This window comes from Mandrillus leucophaeus, unplaced genomic scaffold (assembly GCF_000951045.1).
Source record: "Mandrillus leucophaeus isolate KB7577 unplaced genomic scaffold, Mleu.le_1.0 Scaffold86, whole genome shotgun sequence".
In the NCBI taxonomy this organism is placed as follows: domain Eukaryota; kingdom Metazoa; phylum Chordata; class Mammalia; order Primates; family Cercopithecidae; genus Mandrillus; species Mandrillus leucophaeus.
The window spans coordinates 1,591,631-1,617,198 of record NW_012109363.1 but is presented as its reverse complement, the minus strand read 5'-3'; the positions used below and the strand labels follow the sequence as shown (position 1 = coordinate 1,617,198).

The 25,568-nt window shown below is 52.9% G+C and overlaps 1 protein-coding gene across 1 annotated transcript in view; it reads left to right on the top strand.

Annotated features, from left to right (window-relative positions):
- PEBP4 (phosphatidylethanolamine-binding protein 4) overlaps nt 1–25,568 on the top strand; it is a 222,212-nt gene that overhangs the window by 182,510 nt on the left and 14,134 nt on the right. The window lies entirely within an intron of this gene.

Sequence of the window (25,568 nt, the reverse complement as noted above, 5' to 3'; positions counted from 1 at the left end):
CCCACGCAGGGGTGGGGAAGTCTGGTCCTGAGATTCATCCCAAAGCCAATGTTGAGGCTGCCACTAGCCCGGCAAAGCCCCAGACCCTGGCTCCCGCCCTCCCCACTCCCCCACAAGGAGTGGTGGCCCAGGAAGGGCTTCAACAAGGTGGAGACTTTGCCTAGGCCACTCTGGAGGACTGTGCCTTGAAGTTCAGCTTCAGTTTCTTGGCAGTCGTGAGAGCTGCGTAGCTCTGAAGTTCTCCTAGCGTCATGTGTCCACATGAAACACGCCAACATCACTGATCTGGTTTCATTATTTTGTCAAAATTAAAAGAAGGCTGCTTCACTCGAGCCAGATGTATCCAAGGGAAGAAAATTATATTTTCAAGAGAGTTTGAGGCACAAAGCTGTCCCACCTTGATTGTTGTCTCCTTGTCGGAATCCATGTGGCCCCCAATTTCGATGCTGGAAGGTGGGTTCTGCATTGCTGAGAGATAGTTTCTGGAAACCTGCTTGTCTCTGGGATGCTCACAGCTCCCTCCTGGCTCCTGAGCAGGGAGCATCTATTCTCTAGGAATATAGAGATGGGGCAGGCAGCTGTGTGGTTCCCATGGAATGAATACCCCTTAAAGGCAGGAACTATTAATGGTGAGATTATTAATTGTTGTATCCCCTGTAGCACACAGCCCTGGCTCTGTATATGGCGGGCACTCGATAAGTGTGCACTGGACTAAAGGTACCAGGATACTTCCCTGACCACACACCCGGGTCAAACAGGGAAGTGAGGTATCTGATTAACCCTCTCCATTTGCCCTTAGGAAACTCAACTTGGGCAACGGGGAAAAGAGCAGACATAGCAGGAATACGTCTCCAGCCTGGAGAAGGGATGGGGTGGTGAAGGAAGGAGAAATTGGACTGTAAAATGAACGGGCATCCCCAGCTAAACCTACAGTCTTTTCTTGAATGTCATGTCCTAATGCATGGGGAGTTAGGCAGAAAGATGACAACCTCTTCCCTTTTCCTAGAAACAGAAATGCCCCAGGAGGACTTGCAAACTCTGCAATCCTGTATCTCCAGAATAATGGCATTGCCTTAGTGGGAACCAGCTTCTGCAGGCAGAAATGAGCCCCCAGAACAAGGGCTGGGGCCAATAACAGGAGCTGAGAGCTAGCCCAGACTTTCTGGTTGCAAGAGGAGGTTCCCTTCCGTGACCACTGATTGTAAATGATTCTAGTTCACCCCACTCTCCCCGCTGCATACACAGACACACACAGTCTTGATATACGACTTTGGGTGAGAGGCAGTGCGGGTCCTTCTCCCACGCTGGAAACCCATTAACCAAGGGTATGAATTCAGGCCTTTTGGATTGCTCCCTTAAAGTGAGTTTCCACAGGGTCTATGGCCAGGCAACCGTAGACTTAGGTTACTTTATTTGGTAAAGTATCTAAGAAAGAAAAGTTCTTTCACGAAGGCGTTCTTGTCACCTTTTTTTCCATTTTACAAATCTGGCCACTATGGTTGTGACAGAGTCCCTGAGATTCAGGTCCCAGCCTGAAAACCCCCATCTCCTGATAAGCCTGAGCCTAATGTAACAGACAGGGAGCGTGGGACCAGACAGGGTGGCTCACATCTGTGATCCCAGCACTTTGGGAGGCCAAGGTAGGAGGATTGCTTGAGGCCAGGAGTTTGAGACCAACCCGGGAAACAGCAAGACTCCAACTCTATAAAACATAAATTTTTCTTTAAAAATTAGCCAGGCATGGTGGTGTGTGACTGTAGTCCTAGCTACTCGGGAGGCTGAGGTGGGAGGATCACTTGAGTCCAACAGTTCAAGGCTGCAGTGAGCTATGATCATACCACTGCACTCCAGCCTCGGTGTCAAAATGAGACCCTGTCTCAAAAAAGAAACAAAAAGAAAGAGAGGATGGTTGAGTGGATGGCTGGTGATGAGAGGAGTGGGTGACAGACAGCAGGAAGGCAGGCTGATCTGCCAGCAACAGGCAAAGAGGCCAAGGGCCCCATCCACATCTGGGGCCTCTGAGGCAGGCTGCCTCGCAGACGAGACGGCTTTGTTTTAGGAACAGTGATTTATGCTTCTTGTGGTTTCAATCAAGAGCAACCCAAAATGTTCTGTAAATACAAATATATAGATGCACAACACACACACAGACACTCACACACAGACACACACGCTCCTCCTCCTCCAGGTCACAGCCTCCTGTTTCAGCAGCCCAGCAATGATTTGGGGCCTCTCTATCTACCGCAGATTTAGGAGAAAGGGAAAATCCGCATTCACACATTCACCTGGATTCCTCCCCTAGTTCATTAAGATAGGGAAGACCTAAGGTCTCACACGTGTTCCTGGACGTCAGACCCAAGTTTGCCAAGGCAGCTGGGATTTGCACGGAAGCAGCAGGGGTTTGTTCCAACCAGCCCCAAGAGTGGCAGGTTGTCTTGGGAGCCCTAGAGCTCACAGGTCTCTCCCAGGCATGGCAGCATCTCTAGGCGTCTGACTTGAGGGTGTCTTCCTCTGCTCTCCTACTTGTGGGATCTTAGTTCCGAGTGGTCACCCTTGCCAGCCCCAACCCTACCCAGAAGCACAGGGCTTGACCTTGGAGCTCCTGCAGCATGGATTCCCTGGGACAGATTTCACAACCCAGCACTGAGTTTTACCACAAGTTTCAGACAAAGAAGGTGTGTTGGAGCCGAGAGCATGCTTCTGCCCGCTGCGTGGGCGTCAAGTTCAATGCCTTCTTGTCAACACTTGAATGTGTTGAACATCACTCACAAGGGCATTCTTTAAGAAACCTATTAAGTTAATTACCCAGGCATTTTTTTCTGTCTCTCTCCCCCTATCCATGCATCTCATATAAAAAGAAATTTGGCTTTCTTCCTCTCTGAGATACTTTTGATGTAACTCTTCTCCCCTCGGCACAATAACATCTTGTTTATTTCTCTAAGTCAGTCAGGGTGGCTGCACTGCACAGACTGACCCCTTTGCTCAGGTCTTAGTTCCGAGGGTAACTGAGAGAGAGTGAAGCTTGACCCTAGGGATGGGGGAGTGGCCCATCCGACCCCCTCCTTTCTAACTGCCCAGCCAGAACACGATCACAAGGATGAGAATAGTGAAGGAAAAAACCAAGCTCCCATGGGGTATTCCCTTCCTTCCCATAGAAGGTGAAACAGGAGTCACCCCGATGGGCAGGTCAACAAGTACCTACAGAGCACCAGCCATGTGCCCAGAACCATCCACCTTGATTTTGGAAGAAGAAAAAATTCTGTCCAGATAAATGTTTCCCAATTCCAGCCCCATGCACATCCAAGCCCCTGGGAAAATGAAAGCATTAATTTATCATCAAGAATCACAAACTGAGAATCAGGAGACGTAGGTTCCAGATCCACACCACTGCCCGTGACTGGTCCTGTGGATGCCGTGGCCCTGAATTTGCTCCTCTGTAAAAGGCAGGGGGTGGACCTGGCTAAAGGGTGGCTGACCTCCGTTGCAGCTCATTGGGGCCTGCACAGCTGGCCGCAGCTACCCACCTGGATGGGGAATCTGCTTACAGGAAGGGAAGGAAAGGAAACGCTCTGTTCAGACAGTGAGCAAACAAGGGCCATCTCAGAGAGTTGATCCACATGCTGTGTTTGGTGGGTGTGCCCTTGGTGCTGACACCCCTGTCCAGGGAGGGAGGAGATGCAGGGCCTGGGATGGGCATGGCTCTCCAGCTCTAGCTGGGTAGGTGGAGGCCGTGAGCCTGGGAAGACAGTTGTACTCCTAGGCTGACATTACATCGATGGGATGTCTTGCCTACGGAGCTAAAACAAGAAGAGCTGCAGAGAGGTCCACAGAGACACGTGGAGGAAGCACCAAGTAACCAGGCCTCGGCCTCCCAATCATTGTATTATGGGAAGTCAGGGCTGCCAGCTATGATAAAGGAGGAACACACCCCACAGCTTCCTTGCCAAGACCATACATAAGCAAAAAGCAATTTTCAGAACTTTCCAGCCATCCCCACTCTCCTTCCTACTTCCAGGAAAACAGGAGCCCTGGAGCAGATGCAGAAACTCCATGAGTGCTATGGGACACCCCTCCTGTTCCCACATCCCACACCCACCCCAGTCCCCTGAACCAGGACTGTCATCTCCCCAGTCCCAGCAGTGGCACTACCCAAATTCTCCACAGACCCATCTGGGTACACAGAGCAAAAAGCATTGATGTGGTGAGGCCTCTCTGCAGAATCCCAGAGTTCAGAGGTACCCAAGGGGTCCTCTGGGCCAACACCCTTCCCCCAGGCAAGTCTGCACCTATATCATCCAGGACTCGTGGAGGCCTCTCCTGTCCTCCTGGGGTGTGTAGTGGTGGCCGAGAAAAGGCCTACCCTGCATGTGGGAGCCTCGTAGCTTCCAGGGGGGCTTTCTTTTTCTGGGATGCTCTTGCTTACAGGGAACCCCAAGACTACCAGAAGCTGTTCCACCCACCTCTCCACCCTCCCTCTGACTCAGGACTACTGACAGTCTGGTGAACTCTGAGTCACACCCCCTCCTCGTTCTCTCCCCAGACCACCCCCATCATGTGCAACCCAGTACAGAAGAATGCTGGGGAGGGGGAGAAGAGCAAGTGGAGCCCAAGGACTTGACCCTGAGCAGCTGAAGGTTGGGAAATGAGGATCACAAGCCCTCAGTGCCCTCTCCCCCCGAGGCATCTAGCATGCAGTTTCGCTCTGATGCAACTCTCTGCCAGGCGGGTTCTGTGACCCAGCACCCCAGAGGCTTGGACACCTTCTGGGGCAGGAAGAGAAAGTGTCCTCTTCTCTCCACATTGCAGCCACATTCCATCAATACAGACTGATGGGCTTCTGTCCCCTCACCCTGGAGGGCTCCTCTCAATGGTCCATCCAACCTCACCCATAGGCTTGGAGCCATCATCGCACCCAAGCAGCCTAAGTGCAGCCCCCTCTTGGAGAAGGGCTCCCCTTTTCTCTCCAGATCTGGGGAGATCTGTAAACAGAGCTTGGCACAGGCTCATTGGTCTGCCTTCCTCACACCTCCCTGCCTGGGTGTGTGCCTGCATGTGTGTGCACACGCATGTGGATGTGCCCCAGTTGCTCAAGTTGACTAAGAGTCTGAGCATTGCATAAGCCAGGGCCCGAGTCCAGGCAAGGGCCAGCCTTTCCTCCGCTCTCCACCCAGGCTGGGACGAACCTCTCCTCCAGCGCCAGGACCCACAGCTCTGTGGGAGAGCCTGCACGCGGCCCTGGGCTCCTGCTCCACAGTGCTTGTGTGAGCACACACTCACACATTCCCTGAGAAAGCCCCTGGGGCCTCTGTGGGAAGGCTTTCCGGGAGACTTTTATGGCCAAAGAGGAAGGAAGTCCATCGTTGGAACAGCCAGGGCCAGGCAGCGGGCAAACGCCGGCCAGGAGTGGAGTCAGGCTGCAATCTTCCCACTGTGAATCCTTTAACCCTTTTCCTAGTCTCAAGCTGCTCAGTGAGGCAGGGCCAGGTTGAAAAGCAACATCCCCTGGGGTCCCCCTGCCGTCCCTCAAGCCCCCTGCCCCCATGTGCATGCACACCCATGCACGCCCCACTCGCCCTGCTGCTCACACTGGCTCACCCAGCTCTGATCACAGTAGGCTCCTGCCCAAAGAAACACAAACCTTGAGGCTTGCAAGAAACCATCTTCATTATTTTACTGAAGAGGCCACAGAGACCCACAAATCAGGTGACTTGCCCAAGGTCACCCAGGTTCAAGTCCAGAACCCAGGAGTCTGTGGCCTCTCACAGGCGCTGTACAGGAGGCTAGGAACAGCAGAGACCCTGGATCCACACAGTGGCACTTGAGGAAGGGACAGAGCCTAAACAAGGGTGGGGGCACCCCCAGGGACTTCCCAGGAGTCCAGCACTTACTATCACCCAGGGCTTTGACATCTACTACAGTAGCCACTTAACTGCCTGTGGCTATTTCAATTTAAATTAATTCAAATTAAATAATTTCACATGTGGCAGCCCATAATGAATAATAAATTTATAAATAATTCCAGGTGTGGTAGCTCATGCCTATAATCCCAGCACTTTGGGAGGCCAAGGCAGGAGGATCACCTGGGAGTTCAAGACTAGCTTGGGCAACATGGTGAGACCCCTATCGCTAAAAAAATTTTAAAATTATAAATATTAGCTGGGTGTGGTGATGCAGACCCATAGTCCCAGCTACTTGGGAGGCTGACATGGGAAGATCACTTGAGCCCGGAGGTTGAAACTGCAGTGAGCCGTAATTATGCCACTGCACTCCAGCCTGGGCGACAGAACGAGAGTTAAATAATTCTTCTTACAACTCCATTCCTCCGAACTTTGATGACCACAGGCAGCTGGCAGCTACTCTACAGTACAACACAAAGAGAGGACATCTCCACCATCACAGAATGTCGCATTGGGCAGCGCCAATCTGGAGGGAGGCAGATTGGGGATCGGATGGTCAGAAGAAATCTGTTCTCTGATGGAAGGCTGAGGTCCTCTGTGAAGGAAAGAGGAAAGAGAGGAGGGAGGAGAGGAGGAGAGAGAGGAGGGAGGAGAGGAGGAGAGAGAGAAGGGAGAAGAGGAGGAGAGGGCAGAACAAAGGAGGGGATGGGGAGAGGCTGGAGAGAAGAGAGAGGACAGGGAGGAAGAGGCTGGAATCGGAGAGAAGGGGAAGGTGGTGAAGGGAAGGAGAGAGGACCCAGCTCTGGCTGAGATCTGACTGAACCGGGGGAGACTAACACTCTCCCCACCCCACCCTCCATCCTAGTCCAGAAGGGCCAGGGCCCAGAATCACAGATACCGCAATCAGTCAGGGGCCATAGAGACGGCACCTGGTGGCTTTCCAGACCCAAAGTGCCCAACCTGCTTCCAAATTGATCAGCCCTTGTACCCAGAGCTCTCTCTACCCCCAGGGTGGCCTCCACACCTCAGCACCTGGATTCACAGAGAGACACTCCTTGCTCTGTTCCTCTGGGGGTGGGGCAGATCTAACAGGGAGGACCCTGTGGTCCTCTTCATATTCACTTCAGCAAAAATGTCTCTTGCAGGAGAAAAAAAGAAAGTTGAATATAGTAATATGAAAAGGCTTCTCCTGCCACGAGATGGGTATATTTTTCAGACCACAGGACAATACTTTGATTCAATTCCACAGACACATGAGCAGTCCATTTGTCACTTTCTCCCATATTCTTCTAAGCAAACATTTGAGCAGCATCATTGATCTTGGCAAAGAGCATCACCTATGAAGTCAGAAATACTTGGGTTAAATTCCAGTTCTGCCGCCTAATGATTTAGACAAGGCGCTGCCTCCCTGAGCCTCAGTTTCCTGCCTTGCGGGCTGTGGTGGCGGAAGGAGAGCTCATGGGTAAGGCAGACCCTCGGGAAGTGAGTTCCTCCCCTTGTTCCCCAAATACATCCTGTGTGTCTTTCTCCTGTGTTATGGGCAAGAGATGGAGAACAGGAAAGGGATCCTCTCACATTGCTCTCAGGCAGAGGAGAGGCAGAAGGACAAATGGCTGTGGTCCCAGGCCGAGTGGCAGCCACAGCACAATAGGGTGAGGGGAGGGAACAGTGGGAGAAGGAAGGCTTCACAGAGGAAAGAAGTGTGAACTGGACTGGAAAGATAAAGAGAATCAGAGTAGTGCACTTGAGACTGAGACCATCCATGAGCCAAGCTCACAAGGAACTTCATCAACTCTTCTCAGTTGAGCTAGACAGGGGCTCTGGAGAGAGGTCTCAGCCTGGGATCCGTGAAACCTTTAGCCACGGGGCCCCAGCCTCTGCCCCTGCCCTGAATCACCAGGGCTACCCCACATCCCTGCAGGGCTCACTCCCCCGATGCCTCTGTGGGACCCAAGGCTGGGGACTTGGTGACTCATCACACCACTCTCAGCCCTCCCCACCACAGTGCACAGGGTCCTCTAAGTCAAGAGGGTGCTGCAGAATGTGGCGTGTCCCTGTCTCAAAAGCTTTCTGCCCCCAGGCCCAGGCATAACCCAGGAGAGAGCTGGGAAGATCTAGACGGGCTCTTCCATCCAACTTGAGCAAGTCCAAAGTCTCCAGAGAAATTCCAGCAAAGGGAAAAAACTATTCCCTTCCCTTCAGAATCAATTTTCTGAACACAGCCCCTCTTTGTTCTGAGGTGTAGACAAAAGAACATTAGACTATGAATCAGGGGACTTAGATCATGGGCCAGGACACCTGCATTCCATTTGCTGATCTGCTGCCGACTGGAACTCCCATCTTGGGCAAGTCATTAACCTCTCCAGAGCTTGTGTCCCCATCTGCAAATGCTACCCTGTCTGCCTCCCGGTGAAGGAGGATTAGGTGATACCGCGGTGCACAAGGGCCTGAAACCCCTGGAGTGGAGAGTGCTGGATACGGGTCCAGGACTGTTGTTGTTACCATCTAACAACCATGGCACAACCCCCAGGTGGCTCACCTGGCCTGTTTGCTCTCCAGTCTCCCCATCCGAGGATGTAGGAGCTGTACCTCTCTAAATGTTCCTCCTCTTCTGTCGTGCCCCCGTAGGAGGCTAAGAGTGACCTGGGACAGTGCATTGTCTGTTCTGCATTGTAAGAAGGCGATGTCTGCAAGAAGAGAGGACATGAAAAGGGGAGCTTGGTTAGGGGCACAAGGAACCTGCATGCTTGGGCTCCTCTGGCCTCCACTGACCCCAATTATCGGCAGATGGCCTGTAGGCAGGGCTGGGCCCGCGCCTGGCTGGGAACCGAGGCTGAAGACTGACTCATACATGAGTCTCTTTCCACCAGCAGACCCTGTCATGGTGGCCTGTGGCTCCTGTCCAGGCTCTGACCGGAAGACCACAGTTAGGCAGTTCTAGAATTCTGGGGAAAGCAGGTGGGTCCATCTCTTCATCCTCAAGGGCAATAGGGAGTCTGATTCTGCCCACCCTACCTCTCTCAGGTGCTACCAGTCACCAAGACTCCCTGGGCACCCACCAGGGGCTTGTCTATGGCTAGAAGATTGCATGTTGATTTCCACTACACACTTTATCCCAAGTGATTTTATGTTCCCCTGACCAATGTCTACAATCAAATTGGGAGAGGGAGGCAGAATTCAAACAACAACTTGAGTCTCTCAGGAAGCTGGTCCTGGGAACACAGGGCAAGTATCTCTTTAAAAATACTCCCTGTACAGCAGGTCACACTGGCCTGCAGCCACAACCCCCAGGCTGTGATCTCACCAAGCTCCGAGAAGCCAAACAGGGTCAGGCTTGGCTGGTCCCCGAGTGAGCAGGGAGACCTCCCAAGCAAAACACAGGTGTTGCTGGTGATTCAGCAGGCCAGCCCCACCCTCCGCGGAGTCTAGTTCTGCTCAGGTGTTGGAATTGCAACTGGGATGATTCAGGGAGCTCCTATCAGTACCTGGGCAGAGGAAAGGGGCGTGGTGCCACCAGCAGGTGCTGAATGCTCTTTCTGGCCTCCATGTGTGACAAGTGTTGACACTCTTCTTAAGAATCAGGGTGGATGCACTTCCTCCCTCCCTGTCCCCTGCCCATTTCCTAAGGCTGGTTGTTGTCAGCCATTGACCTAAATTCCTCAGGTTGTCTCAACCAGATAAGGGATGGAGGAGGAAAAGGCAGCTCCAAGGGGCTTCGGGCTCAGGAACCAATTAGCCCCCACTCCAAACAGTTGTGGTCTGGGGCTGCCAGCAGGCTCCTGGCTCAGACCCCAGGATGGTCCCTTCTGGTTTGGGAACAAGTAAGGATGAAAGGGGTCCATGAAATGAGGGCCGAGAGCCGTCATTAGCCTGTTTTATGAGTACACAGATATTCATTACACCTCAACCCCGTCATTAGAGGCTCCAGCAAGAGCTCAGGCCCCTTCTTTATTACAGTAGAAACTGAGGGGGTTTCTCCCCCAAAGGGAGCTCTGCTTCTGCTTCCGGGAAGGAGGTCCCGCCCAGGAGAAGGTCAGTAGCCTCCACTCTCAGGCAGGCCTGACTCTCACTGCCCTTGCTCACTCCCCAGCCCCAGCAGCTGGGCAGCCCAAGGGGAGGTCAGGTAGCCCAAGGAAGTGCTGATAAGGGCCTGGGGCTTCTTGGGGACAGGAGGCAGGCATAAGAGGCCTGGGCACTGGAGTCTGGCGTAAGAGAGCATTGGCTCCCCAGCACATAGCCCTTCACCCTCTGCCCCAACCAAGCACCAGTAGCTGACAGAAAGCCTATGCAGCCTCCTCCAGGAAGCCCTCCCGGCTCCCCTAAGGCTCTCTGTACCTCCTCTTCCTAGTGTTCATCACAGCTGTAATGATCTCTTGACTCTTGTGTCCTGCCAGACTGCAAGCCACCCCATACAGGGACACCACGCTTGGCACGTAGCAGGAACTCCATAGAGGTGGGCTGAGTTGACATCAGCCAGGATCCAGGGTAGGATGTATGAACTGGGGTGGAAAAAGGGGACTCTCTCCTAGCCTCAACTCCTCTCTCTCTGCGTTTTTCCACAAGGTGATGATCAGATGGCCTGGCTGCTTTCTCAAGGCCACAGTCAGCGAGTGACTGAAAAATAAATCCTCTGCCACTGTCTAGGCAGCGCCCCCTTACCTCCTAAATTTAATCCCTTCACATGAATGCCACGAGCAGCTAGACAGGTCTCCCCTTGTCATCAGCCCCTTTCTGTCCCCAGAGGGTGACCACATCACTATAGGAAACACCCAGTGACAAAGCCCAGCAGGGCCAAGCCCACACTTCCAGGGCCAGTCCCGAGAGCCTCTCCTGCTTGACAGGACCGCAGGCCGATGGGGGCAGAGGAGGGGCGGGGGCTCACCCTCTTTCCCATTAGGGCTGGCAGCACCACTGGTAATAGGTTGGAGCCCACCCCGCTGGTGCAGGCCATCGAGGCTGAATGGAGCGTAGCCAGACCCCACAGCGAGGACCAGGGGCGCAAGAGCTGGCAGATTAATCAACTGTCGTCTGCATTCATTAAAGGCCCCTTGCTTGTGTGCACAGCAGCCTCAGACGCCAGGGCAATTAACTGCTCACAGCAAAAAGTTCCGGGAGAAGTTTCTCTCGGCTCCCAGCAGCACAGCCTAGGGATAGGCCTGGTGTCCTAGAATCCCAGACTCCTCAGACGAAGGCCTCTGGAGGCCTAGCTTCGAGGGTGAGGCCCTGCCCTCGACCTAGGGCACGGTGGGCTTTGACTGGAAGGAGGCAGGGGAGCCCCAGATGGGGCGGCCTGGAGAGTCAGCAGCTGTCCCTTGATCTTCTTTGGGTCCCTCCCTCTGCTGTGACCCTGTCCCCTTTCCTCCCATCTCGTGTCCCTGGGCACTGTCACCAGGAACAGCTGGGCCCTCGTCATGGTTGTTCAGAGACTCATTTCAACACACTGTGAGACGGACGATGTTCCCCACGGGGACTTGAAGCCAGGCAGTGTGGGCTGCCCCCAGCCCCGCTCTCCTGACCGCCGGGGAGACGGTGGCGCTGGCTTCCGAGATGGTCAGGGTTCCTCCTCTGCACACAAACCTTCCCGCCACCTATGGGACTCAGCTGAGCGGCCCTTAACAGACAGCCCCCCGCTGATGGAGTGGCACAGTGGCCCAGGTTCCGCTGGCCTTGCCCGAGAGAGCCGTGGTCCTCCCTTCCTCTCCTGGGGCTCTGTCAGTACCCAAAGCATTCCTAGAACATGGGACCAACTGTGGGCTCCAGGTGGAGTTCACTGAGCACAGGCTCAGGGTTTTTTGCTGTGATTGCCAAGCTCCCCGGATTGGCATTTGCCTGCTGGGCACTGTAAAAGTGCCACAACAGAAAGAGAACAGTCCCCAGGCCTGGCAGACAGCGGCAGGGCCCTGGACGCCGGCAGGCCCTGGTGGGCCACATTCACTGTTCCGTTGGCTCAGACAAATGAATCTGGGTTAACACAGGCAGGCAGGGACACGAAGGCCCACCACACAGGCCTCGGCATGACCAAGGCACGTGAGAACGGCAGCTCAGCAGAGATGGCAGCTGGCTTGGGCACCTCGGAGGAGGGAGACCCAAGGAAGTCGCCTGACTGCTGGCCTCCTGCTGGGGCCAGGGCCCTAGAGTTGATCCTGACCTGCAAACCTGGGCTGCCCTGTGCCCTCCTCTGGTCTGTAGGCAACATGGAAGAACCACTGTTCTCTCGCCTCTTCCATCCCGTCTGTCTCTTCCCAGACCCTGAGGTCCCTGAACGCCTGGAGGACAAGCAACCCTCCCTCCTCACGGAGGGTAGGTGCGGGGAGCATGATCTGGGGAAAGGAGCCAACAAACATCTCTGTGTGCCCAGCCCTTGCCCTTCTCCCCAGGAACTTCGAGGCTCAGAATAGCCTCTTGGCTTACTCAGACACTCAGATTCGCTAACCTGGGGCCACTTTGCCTGGCTCTAAGCAGGGGCGAAGGGAAAGGGCTGTGTCTCCTGCCTTCTCAGGTCTGGCCCAGCCCCTCTGAACACCCAGGAGCCCAACCGGTCTGAAGGGTCTGACTTGAGAGCTGGGGCCACAGAGGAAAGGGGAGCCCTGGGGCGGGGCCTCCAGAAGGAACAGGAAAGAAGGCACCATCGGGAACCGGGGCTCAGATGGTTCCCACCACAGCTGCCACCACAGGTCTGATGAGGAGTCCCCTTCCCTGCCCTGGGGAATCCGGCAGGAAGGTTGGAGAGCAGGAAACCGCTGTGGTAGTGCTGCGGGGCTTGACAGACTTTAGTGTGCATAGAAATCGCCTCGGGTTCTGTGAAGAGGAAGCTTCTGGTTCACTAGGTCTAGGTTGAGCCTGAGAGAGATTCTGCGTTTCTGACAAGCTCCCAGGACACATTGCTGCTGCTCTGAGGGGCTGGGGGACTGGGGACAAGTTCACCATTAGTCCCTTGAAAAAGAGCAAGCCGTGATTTGAATGAGACGTAGAATGTTTCTGCTTCTTGTCACACTTTCTAATGAGCATAGCATTTCTTAGAGCTTCCAAATCTCGCCGGCATCTTTTCTTGCTAGAAATTCCCGACCTTTCTTCCAGAGTCCCTCTGTCTCTTTTTCCTTCCATCCATCCTTCCTTCCTTTCTTCCCTTCTGTTCACAAGCAGCCCCAGGCCTGGGCCCATTGGTGGGGAGGGAGAGAAGAGGCTCCAAAGGGTAGATTATGCTTTCTCTTCCCACCAGAGCCAAGTATGGAAACCTAAAATAGGGCAACGGAGGGAGACAAAGCAGAGAACAGAACGAGGAATCTGACTCCCACCTGCTGCTACCAGCCTTCCCCAAAGAGCCACAGTTGAGGCTCTTAGCTGTTGGGCACTCCCTCCCCCTCCATCCCCCCAGCCCAGGCTTTGTGGCCTGGGTTCCCAAGGACACCTCATCTCACAGGTGGCACATGAGGAGGGCAGAGTAAGCCAAGACAGTACCCGTCTTCTGGTTGGCAGTAGAGAACAGGATGGGTCAGGGTTGGGGGCTGAGGGGCCCTTCTTACCCAAATAGAGGGGAGGCAGGAGGACTGCTAGGGCTGGAGCTGGGGGAGAATGCTGAACCACTCTCCAGACCTGCGGCAGGGAGTGGGGGCATCACTCAGCAGTCACAGCCACTCAGGATCCCAAGGCATGGGGTTCCAGCTCACTCGTAAGCCCTGGGGTACCACTCCCCAGGCCAGATGGATGCTAGGGGGCTGCTGGGCTGCCTCTGTCCAGCCAGAGTTAGGGAGCAAAGGTCTGGTCAGGTCACTTCCTCCCAGTGTACTGGTCCCCCCACTTCCTCCTCCTCTGCCTCTTGGAGGTGCAGCCACCCAGCCGGAAAGACTGGGTGCTGGATGAGAGATGGGGAGCGATAAGAGTCAGGCTGAGGAGTTAGCCCTACAGCTCTCTCCTCTCCAGTTGGGTTGCAGTTTCCCAAGCCCTGTTTGTCTTAGGGATTAACTGCACCCATTTCCTAATTGTTCTGCTGCAGCAGGGAGGGCAAGGCAACCTGCAGCCTCCTACATGCAGCACGAGAGGAGGGCAGCACCTGGGGGTGCCCCCCGCCCCATCCCGCCTCCTGGTTGACTGCCTCCTCTCCCACCTCTGCTCGGTTGCAGCCCAGCTCCGCTGCCTCTCAGTCCCTGGGTGGGTAACAGACTAGCTTAGGTCTCACTCCCAGACCTCAGTGCTAATCAGTCGTCTGTTTGTCCTGGCCCCCTGCCCGGGGCCTGGAGATTCCCACACCCACTTTTCCTAATTGCATGGTCCCAGCTTCAGCCTGGCCACCAACCCCTTCCCAAATGCCCCCTTCTTCTGGTCCTCCCCACCATGCCCAGCCCCAGGCATACCCAGTGAAAGGCAGTCTAGGAGAGGAGTATGTGAGTGCGTGTGTGTGTGAGCATGTGTGTGTCTGTGTGTGCACGTGGATATACGAGCATGTATGTGAGCTTGTGCCTCTGTGTGTCCATGTGTGACAGCATGTGAGTGTGAGCATGCATGAGCATGCATGTGTGGGTGTGTGAGCATGCTACAAGTATGAGTGTGTTGTGAGTGTAAGTGTGTGAACGTGTGTATATGTGAGTGTGTGGGTGTGTGAGCATGTGCCTTGTGAGTATATCATGAGTGTGCAAGTGTGTGCGTGTGTGTGACTTGTGCTCTCCTGTCTCTGGCCCTCTCGGACCCAGCCTAAGGTTGCCCCTAAGCCCCCTTGGCCTCATTCTGGTCCCAGCTCCAGCTTCTCCCATCTCACACCCTGCCACTCCCATTCCCACCAGTTCTGGAAAATTCTTCCCACTGCTGCGCTTCCCTTGCTCCCATCACTCCCAGGTTCTGGCCAAGTTTCCACTTGACCGCAGAGCCAGCAGTATCCTACTTGCTCTCTAGCCCAGGATCCTCTGTCTGACCCCCAAGGCCAGACCCCTCTCCAGAGGCCCCACCTGCTGGACAACATCTCTGACTCTCTCTCCTGAGCCGAGCCTGCCTGTGTCTGTCTGTATGTGGGATCATGTGTCTCCAAGGGATGGAGGGAAAGAGGAAGGAGTGAGGAGCGAGAGAAGGAAGGAGGCCGGGCTCAGATGGTGTCATTAGGAGCTATTAATGCCCCTCATCAAGGGTTATTAATAAACATGATGTGCCACTCGCTCTGCACACCCTGGCTGAGTACAGGCCCAGCGGGGCAGGCCCGATATTCACAGCTGAGTAACCTCCAAGCCCACGGCACAGCCATCAGCCTCAGGAGGCTGGCTCTGCCAGGAGACTTCACAGGATGGACTCCCAGTGCTCCAAGGGTGGACGGAGGCAGCATCCCCATCCTCAGCCCCCACACCATCTACTCCCCAGCAGCCACCGAGCCTTTCCCTCCAGGGTCCAGCCAGGAGCTCAGCCCAGTAAAGACCCTTACACTTGGACGGCGCTGCGGGACTTTAGAATATTCCATTTCCTAATTGCACCTTCACAACAGCTCTGTGAAGAAACCAGGGCAGGTATCGTTATCATCGCCACTTTATAGGTACGGAAACTGAGACGCTGTGAAATTAAGTGTCTTGCTCAAAGTCATGTAGCTAATTGGTAATGACATTGGACTGAAGCCCGGGCTGCCCTGTAGGAGAATGGCTGTGTTAGACGCTGAGTTGCTCATTGACTGAGGCTGCTTTGACTGGATGGCTCCATTTCCATCGTTCTTGTGGCTGCCAGAAATCAGCAAAGCAGGGAGGCAAGCCTTTGCTCTCCAAGGCGTGGGGAGTGGGGGGATCCTGCACCTTAGCGGGGAATTTCCTGGACGGCGGGGATCTGAATGAGCGAACTCACGCAAAGACCCTGGCGAGATGCCCGCACACCACGGGCACTCCACGAGAGGTGGTTCCCCTTTCTTTGCCTGATGGTCATGACAGAAACATTCAATTATTGGCCCCTAAGGAGGCTGGGGCAGGTGGAAAGCTGAATAGCCCATTCTTTCTATTTGTTTTTGTTTTTGTTTTGAGACGGAGTCTCACTCTATTGCCCAGGCTGGAGTGCAGTGGCACGATCTGGCCTCACTGCAACTCTGCCTCCCAGGTTCAAGCGATTCTCCTGCCTCAGCCTCCCAAGTAGCTGGGACTACAGGTGCCTGCCACCATGCCTGGCTAATTTTTGTATTTTTAATAGAGACTGGGTTTCGCCAAGTTGGCCAGGCTGGTCTCGAACTCCTGACTTCAAGTGATCCGCCCGCCTCGGCCTCCCAAAGTGCTGCAATTACAGGTGTGAGCCACCATGCCCGGCCTTTATTTGCTTCTCAGCTTTGCAACCTCATGCCGTAGTTGGGTGCAAAGTTGGCATCCACAGTGACAACCACAATGGTATTTAAAATCACATAAGAAGACAAGAACTAGTGTTCTAATAAGATGGCTATCCAAAATAGGTAAGAGAAAAGGAGTTGGGGAGCAAAAAATATAAGATTTGAGATATCAGGGAAATGTTTTTACGAGGAATACCCAGTTCCCTATATGACTTCAGATAACTGAGGCATCCTGGCAACCTGAGGTTGATAGCAAAAGCTACTTTTGTTCTAAGTGTCTAGAAAGGGCAGTCTTCAGTTTAAAGTGATATCAGTGCATAGTAATCATATTTAGCAACAAACTCCTGATATTTGCTTTCAACTTAATATTTCTGTCTACTTTTTTTTTATTTTTGAGACTCCCACTCTGTCACCCAGGCTGGAATGCAGTGGTGCAACAATATAGCTCACTGCAGCCTCAAATTCCAGGCTCAAGTGATTCTCCCACCTCCGCCTCCCGAGTAGCCAGGACTACAGGAACACACCACCTCGTCTGGTTAATTTTTGTAATGTTTGGTAGAAATGGGGTCTCGCTATGCTGCCCAGGCTGGTCTGGAACTCCTGGCCCCAGGCAATCCTCCTGCCTCGGCCTCCCAAACTGCTGGGATTACAGGCATGAGAAACTGCACCCTGACTCTTGTCTATTTCTAAGAGAAACAGGCTTAATAAGACCATGTATTGTGTTCTTTATTTCTTTCCTTATTCTTAACCCCACCCCTGAACCCCATCCGGAGAATGAGTGACCCATGACAGGCAAGGGTCAAAAGGAGGTGGCTCCACAATTTCCTATGGCTCAGTCTGCTCTCTGAGTATCAGGGACTGAAAGTAACTTGGGCAAGTTCCCCAAGCAGGAGTTCCCCAAGGGCAGGCAGTTGAGAGTCCCAGCCAGTACAGGCCCCAGAGGGACCAGGGGCTCGAAGCTGCCATCTGCCTGACAAGAAGCTTTGGAACCAAAATGCAAAGAAAAGAAAGATGTTCTCAGGGCAATTGTCTCTATGTGGTAGGATCCCGGGAATGCTTTTTCTTTCTAGTGCCTTTGTGTGTTTTACAATTTTTCTACAAGGAACATGTAGCCCTTTTACGACCTGAAACAAAAATTACTGTTTGTAAAAGGGAGGTGTTTGGGTTTGGGGGTCCAAGAGTTACCTGCTCTGAGTGAGGCCATTGATGACAAAATTCAGCCGCATCCTGCTCTGACCTGCCACGTGGGCAGTGTCCCCAAGTAAAGGCCCACCCGTGTCCTTTCTTGATAGGGAAGGCAGCTCAGCCAGCCAGCTGTGGTGGCCCTCCTGGGACACAGTTACTGATCATTTGGAGAAGAGAAGAAGCCTTGCCTGGGATCTGTGGACCCAGAGTTTAGGTTGCTGAGAGCTTTGAGTCTCAGAAATCAGAGGCACTGCCTGCCATTCCAGTCTTACCCCATCCTGCATTTCCAGCCTTCTCTTGAGATTCTTGAAGACACACATGCTGGTTCTGGCTTCAACGGACAGTGAGGTCATTTGAAATGTTCTCATATCTCATGCACACATTTATACATTGCTTAGGCAGCTTTCTCAACCTAAGCTGCCCTTCCCCTCCTTTATCTTGTCTACTGGAGAACTGAAAATCTCCTATACATCCTTCAAGGCCCTATATCTAGCCTCCTTTCAATAACTTTCTCTGATCACTACCCCCAAACAGTTATCTCTTCCTTCTTCTCTGCTCCCCCAGCATGGCCTCTAGGCCTCGATTATTTAGGCCTGTCATTGTTATTTCTTTGTGATTTATCTGTTCTAGCAGATCAGAGGCTCCTTGATACCATGACCTATGTCTTAATTATATTTCTGCCTCTAACACAGGCCTCTCATTTATTCATTCATCTACCCATCTCCCCAGCTACCATTCCTTAGGGCCAGCTTTGTGCTAGATACTATCACACACACACAGCTGCAAGATGGTATGACGTTTTTGGCAACCATACGACCTAGAACAAAGGGCCTGGAAAGCCTGTACTTTTCAAGACTCAGACACCCTGGGCCTTGGGAAATCTTGTCTCTTAACCTGGTGTCATGGAGGATGATGACATTCTGGGTGAAGCTCCTCCCATCCTGGGTTCAACCTCAAAAGCTCCTTACTCCAAGCTCAAAAGCTCCTTACTCCAAGAAGCAAATCATTCTCCCTCAACTGCACATTGGTACATGGCTTAGACAGCTTTCTCAACTTAAGCTGCCCTTGCCCTCCCTTATCTTGTCCACTGGAGAACTGAAAAGCTCCTACACATCCTTCAAGGCCCCCAAATCTAGCTTCCTTTCAATAGTGCCCAACCCCACTTTGGCATCTGGAGATCCAGAGAAGTAACCAATTCCAGATTTGAAGCCAAACTAGGAATCAAAGCCCAGGAGTCCCATCGCCAGTCTGTGCCAAGATACCAGGATCTGCCATGCACCCATTGGCATCTCCTAAGATGATATTCACCAAGCTATCCCCACTGCCCATGAAGGCGCCAGGAAAAGGCCTACCAAGTCTTTGATATGGACATTTCTGGAGGGAAACGGGTCCATGAAATAACTGGCCATCCTACACCCTGGAGTCTAGAAGTGCTCAGCTCGTAGGAGGGCTTAGATCTGCGCCTCCTTCTTCCACTTCCCACGGGCTTCATTCCACCCACCTCAGCGGCCATCCCTCCTCTCCCCAACCCCAGGGCAAAAGAGAAGGCCATGGGGTTAATTGACTGGAAGCCTCTCCCTGGCAGCAGGCAGTAGTCTCCAGAGCTGGGTCTTCTCTAGGCTGGCGTTAGGTGGTCCCTGGGGACCTCAGAGCCTGGGAGCTGTCAGTGCCTTCCGCTCACTTACCCTTTGTTAATTGCAGAATATACAGATTGCTGGGTAGCGCTTTCCAGTTCTGTGCCTTTTCCTGGATCCTTTGCCACTTGGCAGCCTGCAGGCAGCTGTGCAAAACAGCAAGGAGCTTTCTTGTTTGGTGCCAGTGTCAGAGAGCTTGGAACTCTGTTTTCATTTTCCCTTTTTTTCTCATTTCTTCCTCCCCACCCTCAAGTACTCTGTTTTGCTAATTTCTCCATCTACTTTCCTTTATCTCCATGACACCTTTCTGTGCCTCACTTTCCAAGTTAGGGACTCTTCCGATGCCTGTCCCCCCATCCTCACCCTCCCCATTCCCCCATCCCCACCCTCCCCAATCCCCCCATCCCCACTCCCACCTTTCACCCAGGGGTCAAAAAGCAAAACTTCCCGCTCTGATGGGGGTTTGCACCCAGGCAGGAGAAGATTGAATCCTCCTGTCCAAATGGGAAGAGGTGGGAAAAGAGATTAAATCATCTCCCTCACTCAAGGATATGTGCGACTGACCCTTTGCTCTGAGGGACCACGAGCTTGCGTATCTGGGGCCTTCACAAATGCCCCGGTGGGTGGGCCACTGCCTACAGGTGATTGAAGGGGAGTGAGGGAACTGGGCCAGCATCCTTGCTGAGACTAGCAGTGAGCCATACCCCTTCCCCACACTGCAGACCTCACACACCAAATCCAGCCAGAGCCTTTACCTAAGGGGTTCTCCAGGTGAGGGAGGAGTGTCACTGGACCCGCAAGTCTATGAAAGGCCTCAGAAAATGCAGCTCTCTGTCCCTATGGGGACACCCAAAGGATAGAGGTTGTTAAGTAGGGATGGCTCAAGTTGCAAGGGCTAGGCACTGGGCCGGGGTGCCCATGGACTTTGACTATACCCACCATGTGCAGAGCATCTCATGGGTCACAAAGATGGGCAGGGTGTAGTCCCCACCCTTGAGGAGCTGAAGCTTCTGTGGTTTGTCTCCTGTCCAGTGGGGCTAAAGATCTCTGCCCTTCCCCTGAATGGGATGTTGTGAGACCAGTCGGTTGGATGGTTGCCTGGAGAATAAGGCTGAAAGCCTGTTACAAATGCAAGGTAATAGCAGTGGGGATAGACCCCTGGCTTCCAGCACCGCGCTCTTTACCTGACCCAGATGGGACAAGTCTGGGAAGACAGTCTGCATCACCCTGGACTGAGAATGGGGTTCCTATGACTCTCAGTCGAGCCACAACTTTCCCTGAGTATCTTACTTGCCAGTTCCAGGCTAGCTTGCCAGAGAAGCAGTGGGCTCTGAGGTGGGAGAGAGCTGGAAGGGAAATCTCATGTTCTAGGAACCCAGAAGCACCTCCAAAGTGTTCACAGTGTTGAGCCCCCTTCTCTGCAGTTAGAATAATTTGCACCTAGTCCTGTGCCAAGCAGTCATGCACAAAACCAGTACCCTACACTCACATACATGTGCACATGCATACACACACATACACACACACACACACACACACACACACACACAACTGGGGCCAGCTTCTAGGAAAAAGGAGTGACTGCTATTCTTTTTCTTTTCTTTTCTTTAAATTTTATTTTATTTAAGCTCCGGGGTACATGTACAGGATGTGCAGGTTTGTTACATAGGTAAACGTGTGCCATGGTGGTTTGCTACCCCTATCAACCCATCACCTAGGTATTAAGCCCCGTATGCATTAGCTATTTATCCTGATGTTCTCCCTCCCCCTGCCCCCACCACGGACCCCAGTGTGTGTTGTTCCCCTCCCTGTGTCCATGTGTTCTCATTGTTCAGCTCCCACTTGTAAGTGAGAGTATGTGATGACTACTATTTTTCTTATACCTTGAGCATTTAAGAGTCCTTCTAAGGAATTCACCTCCTCCTCCCTTCCCTTGCTAGGAGACTCATGGGTATTTTAGACTCCCCATCTCCAGAGGATGCCGATGAGGAAGAATTGCCTTCCCCAGGCCCTCCAGTCCCAGACTTAGAAAGGCCCGGAATGTTCTCCTAGGCACAGTACCCAAATACCTCGGTATTCCTGGCCTTCTCTCCCGAAAAACCCATCCTGGGCTTTTCAGCATTCTTGAGGATGAGAAACTGAACTACATCGATGTTGTCTGTAATTTCTATAATTACAGTTCACCCTTAAACAATGAGGGGGTATGGGTGCCACCCCCAACAAAGTCAAAAATCCAAGTATAACTTTGGATTCTCCCAAAATTTAACTACTAATAGCCTACTGTTGACTGGAAGCCAATAACATAAACAGTCAATTAACATGTTTCATATGTTATATGTATTCTATACTGTAGTCTTAAAGTGAGGTAAGCTAGAGAAAAGAAAATGGTATTTAAAAAATTCTAAGGAAGAGAAAATATATTTCCTATTTGTTAAGTGGAAGTGGATCATCATAAAGGTCTCTGTCCTCATCGTCTTCACACTGAGTGGGCTGAGGAAGAGGAAGAAGAGGAGGGGTTGGTCTTGCTGTCTTGGGGTGGCCGAGGCAGAAGAGGTGGAAGAGGTGGAGGAGGTGGAAGGGGAGGCAGGAGAGGCAGGCACACTCACTGTAACTTTTGTTGAAAAAACATCTGTTTATAGGTGGACACAAATCAAACCCATGTTGTTCAAGGGTCAACTATATTTCTTTTTTTTAACCTTAGCATTTAAACAAGTTCCTCTTGAAAATGTCAGCCTGTCTTAGCTATAGGAAGGGAAAGGAGATTTGGTCTGTGCTCAGCCCATCTTAAAAAGGCAAGAGCACATCTGGAGTCTGGGCTAGGGGAGGCAGCAGGGTCAAAGTGAGGAGGCCTAAGGTGTGGGGAAGCTCTTAGCAGAGACCCTGCAGGTTCAGCCATAAACCTTCCCTCCTTGGTCAGTCCTGGAGGGGCTACAATTTCTACCATAGAATCAATACCTGGTAGGAGCCTTCAGAGACTAAATGTTAAAAGGTGAGAAAGCTCAACTTTCAGCCTCCTTCAGGGTCTCCTTCCAAAGCCTGTCTCTTGTCAGACATGACAGGAGTGGTGTCTGTATTCCTCAAACGCTGGACTGGTACTCCCTCCTCCCCGGGCACTTTCCTAGCCCAGCAGCCCTGAGCAGTGCTCAAAACTACAGGTTTCTCCCTCTTACCTCCTGAAACTTCCTTGAATCTCATCCATCCCTAAAGAGTTTCAGCTTTCTAGTGTGATCACAGGCTAGAAGTGACATTCTAATCCATATATTTGTTTTGAGACAGGGTCTCACTCTGTCATCCAGGCTGAAGTACAGTGGCACCACCTTGGCTCAGGATCAGCTCCCTGGGCCCAGGTGATCCTCCCAGCTTTGTCCCCTAAGTAGCTGAGACTACAGGTATAGACCATCATGCCCAGATAATTTTTGCATTTTTTTGTAGAGATGAGGTTTTGCTATGTTGCCTAAGCTGGTCTCAAAATCCTTGGCTCAAGCAATCTGCCCAACTCAGCCTCCCAAAGTGCTGGGATTACAGGTGTAAGCCATTGCACTTGGCCATCATGAAGATATTTTAGAAGAGCTAAAGTCAGGTGGCAGGGTCCCCATTTTCACCACAGCCCCAGCCCTCCTGATAATATCTCCGTATTTTAATCATGGTCTTTGGAAAATGATGCCTCCCATAGAAATACTGGGATTGTCATGATGTCACAGAAAGAGCGCAGGATGGCACTGAGGTCAAAAGGCATGAGACCTTGAGTCAGCTGATTTTGAAGGGCCTAAGGTCCAAGGTCTCATTCTCCTTGAACATTCTGGGGTTTTCCCTCTCTGGAGCCCAACTCTCTCACCTTTTAGAATTTAGTTTCCTAAGGCCCCTACCAGGTGTTGATTCCATGGTAGAAATTGTAGCCCCTCCAGGACTGACCAATGAGGGAAGGTTTATGGCCAAAGGGAACTTAGGCAATTCTTAGGACAATCCAAGTAAATCACAGCTTCTGACCCCACACCATGTGGGGGCCCTTCTGCCACCAGGTCCTCCCCTGTTCTTTCTGCCAGTGAGGACCAGCACCTGTCTGTGGGATCAGCTCCGGTGGGGGGACCTGAACAGTCCATTTGCCATCAGTGCCCCAGTCAAGCACTGGGTCTGCTGAGTGACTAGGAAGGGCCAGTGGCTTGCCTCAGCAAACCCAACATAAGGATTTGCAGAGTCTTTGCCTATGCTGGCCCCGGTTGATAAGGAAAGCTCCCCAGAGTGAAAGGATGAAGAAAGGGAGCCTTCCCACCCCATCAAGGCGCCAGATCAGCCTTTCCACCCGCTGCGGCCCTGCACAAACCAGCTCCCTGATCTGACCGGCCCCAGCCCCCACCCTTACCCACTCCCTGGCCTCACTCTGAGTGGAACCCAAGCCTGGGGGGGAATTGAAAAGAAACAGCCAGCTTAGGTTGCTGTTGTTTTGTTTAAACAAACCGCTGGCTGGACTGACTTGGAAAGGAACAAGGGGAGGATGAGGAGCTCAGGGCAGACCAGGCTGGGCGGGTCTTCCCTGAGCTCAGCCCCAGAACTCTCCATCTTGCTAGGGTGGCAGAAGAGCTCTGCAGGGAGAGTGGCTGCTGGGCATCTGTCAAGGCCTTCCCTCCTCTCCTGGAAGAGATGGGCATCAAGGAGACAGGTTTCCATTCTCCAATCCCTTATCCTTGTGGGCCGCAGCCCTTTGGCCACACGTGGGCCTGGATGATGCCAGCCCTGGATAATGCCAGGCCCAAAATGTGGGGAGTTGGGGGACCACGCTGAAAGGGGAGTGAGACAGAGCTGGAGTGTGCATCACCGTATGGGTGGGACCTGACGTTGAAGGCTGCCCAGATTCTCCTGAGCAGAAGAGAACAGGATTAGGGAGAGTGGAAGGAAGTTAAAGGAAAGAGATCTCGGCTGAGCATGGTGGCTCATGCCTGTAATCCCAGCACTTTGGGAGCCTGAGGCAGGTGGATCACCGGAGGTCAGGAGTTCGAAACCAGCCTGACCAATATAGTGAAACCCCATGTCTACTAAAAATACAAAAATTAGCCAGGCATGGTGGCGGGCCCCTATAATCCCAGCTACTCAGGAAGTTGAGGCAGAAGAATCGCTTGAACCTGGGAGGTGGAGGTTGCAGTGAGCCAAGATCACACCACTGCATTCCAGCCTGGATGACAGAGCGAGACTCCAAGAAGAAAGAAAGAAAAGGAAGGGAGGGAGGGAGGGAGGGAGGGAGGAAGGAAGGAAGGAAGGAAGGAAGAAAGAAAGAAAGAAAAGAAAGAAAAGAAAGAAAAGGAAGGGAGGGAGGGAGGGAGGGAGGGAGGAAGGAAGGAAGGAAGGAAGGAAGGAAGGAAGGAAGGAAGGAAGGAAGGAAGGAAGGAAGGGGATCTCACCTGCATCAGGTGAAGAAGACGAAGTACAAGGGGCTCATGGGGGAAGGGTCTATCTTTCCACAGTCTCCTGCTTCTTCTTCCAACCAAATGAGACCTAGGTCTATAGGAAGCAGCCTTGGAAGAGGGATATCTGACCAAGAGGCACAAAGTGAGGACAGTAATAGAGAAGCTGCAGTTCAAAGGGGAGGAGATCTGGTGGGTTCTGGACTGGGCAAGTAGGACTTTAGTTCTATAAAAGGTAAACCACAAGCTAGGGGATTGGATCTCACCTACCCCTGCCCCCACCTCAAGCAGGGCCTCCCACCTCTCCCCCATCCTCCCAGCATCCCATGAGCCCCTCTTCTAGGCTTGGTGAAAAGGTAGCCAGGGCACAGTTAGGTGTCGGCAGACTCAATTAAGAGTCACGCTAATCACCTTCATTAAGGCTATAAAACCCCACACCTAGGGGCCTCGGGGCTCCCTGGCATGGCCTGGGGCCCCTGAGCCATGGCACAGAACCAGGGGCCCGGCTCCAGTCTCTTTCATCTGAGCATCTCCTGGTCCTGCACAAACAGTAATTAGCACCCACCCCCGGGGTCACCTCATTATCCCACAGACACCGCGTGGAGGGGAGGAGGGAGGGAAAGAGAGGAGGGAAACTGAGGCTGTCCCAGTGGCCAAAGAAACTGCCCCAGAGTTGTGGGCTAAGTTAACTGAGGGTAGGGAGAAGCTACCACAGAATCAGGCAGTGTAGCCTCCTCCTGCCTTCCCTTCCCCCACTGGTTGCTCAGAGCCCATTGCTTAATATTCTAAAGCTTCCAAAGGGAGCAGAATCCTCCCTCCAGAGAAGATGGGCTCCTTAGCAAGATCCAGAGAACTGCAGATCTAAGCGCCTCCCTTAGATCTGACCAGACCCCGCAGGTGATGTCGAGTGCCCAGTTTCAGGCACCGATGGGGATCATGGAACAGCTCTTTGGGAAGTGTCCTACAGGGCTTCTCTAGAGGCAAGGTGTCCATTTGCCACCCTCAGCAACATCTGTGTCTCTCCTCTCTCCCTGGATCCCCTGAGGTACCCATTCCAAAACCCCACTCACTGCCCTGTCTCCCAAAAGCAGCCATACATCCTCCTCCTCTCCCATCTTCCTCCTCTCCCATCCTCCTTCCTCTCCCATCCTCCTTCCTCTCCCATCCTCCTTCCTCTCCC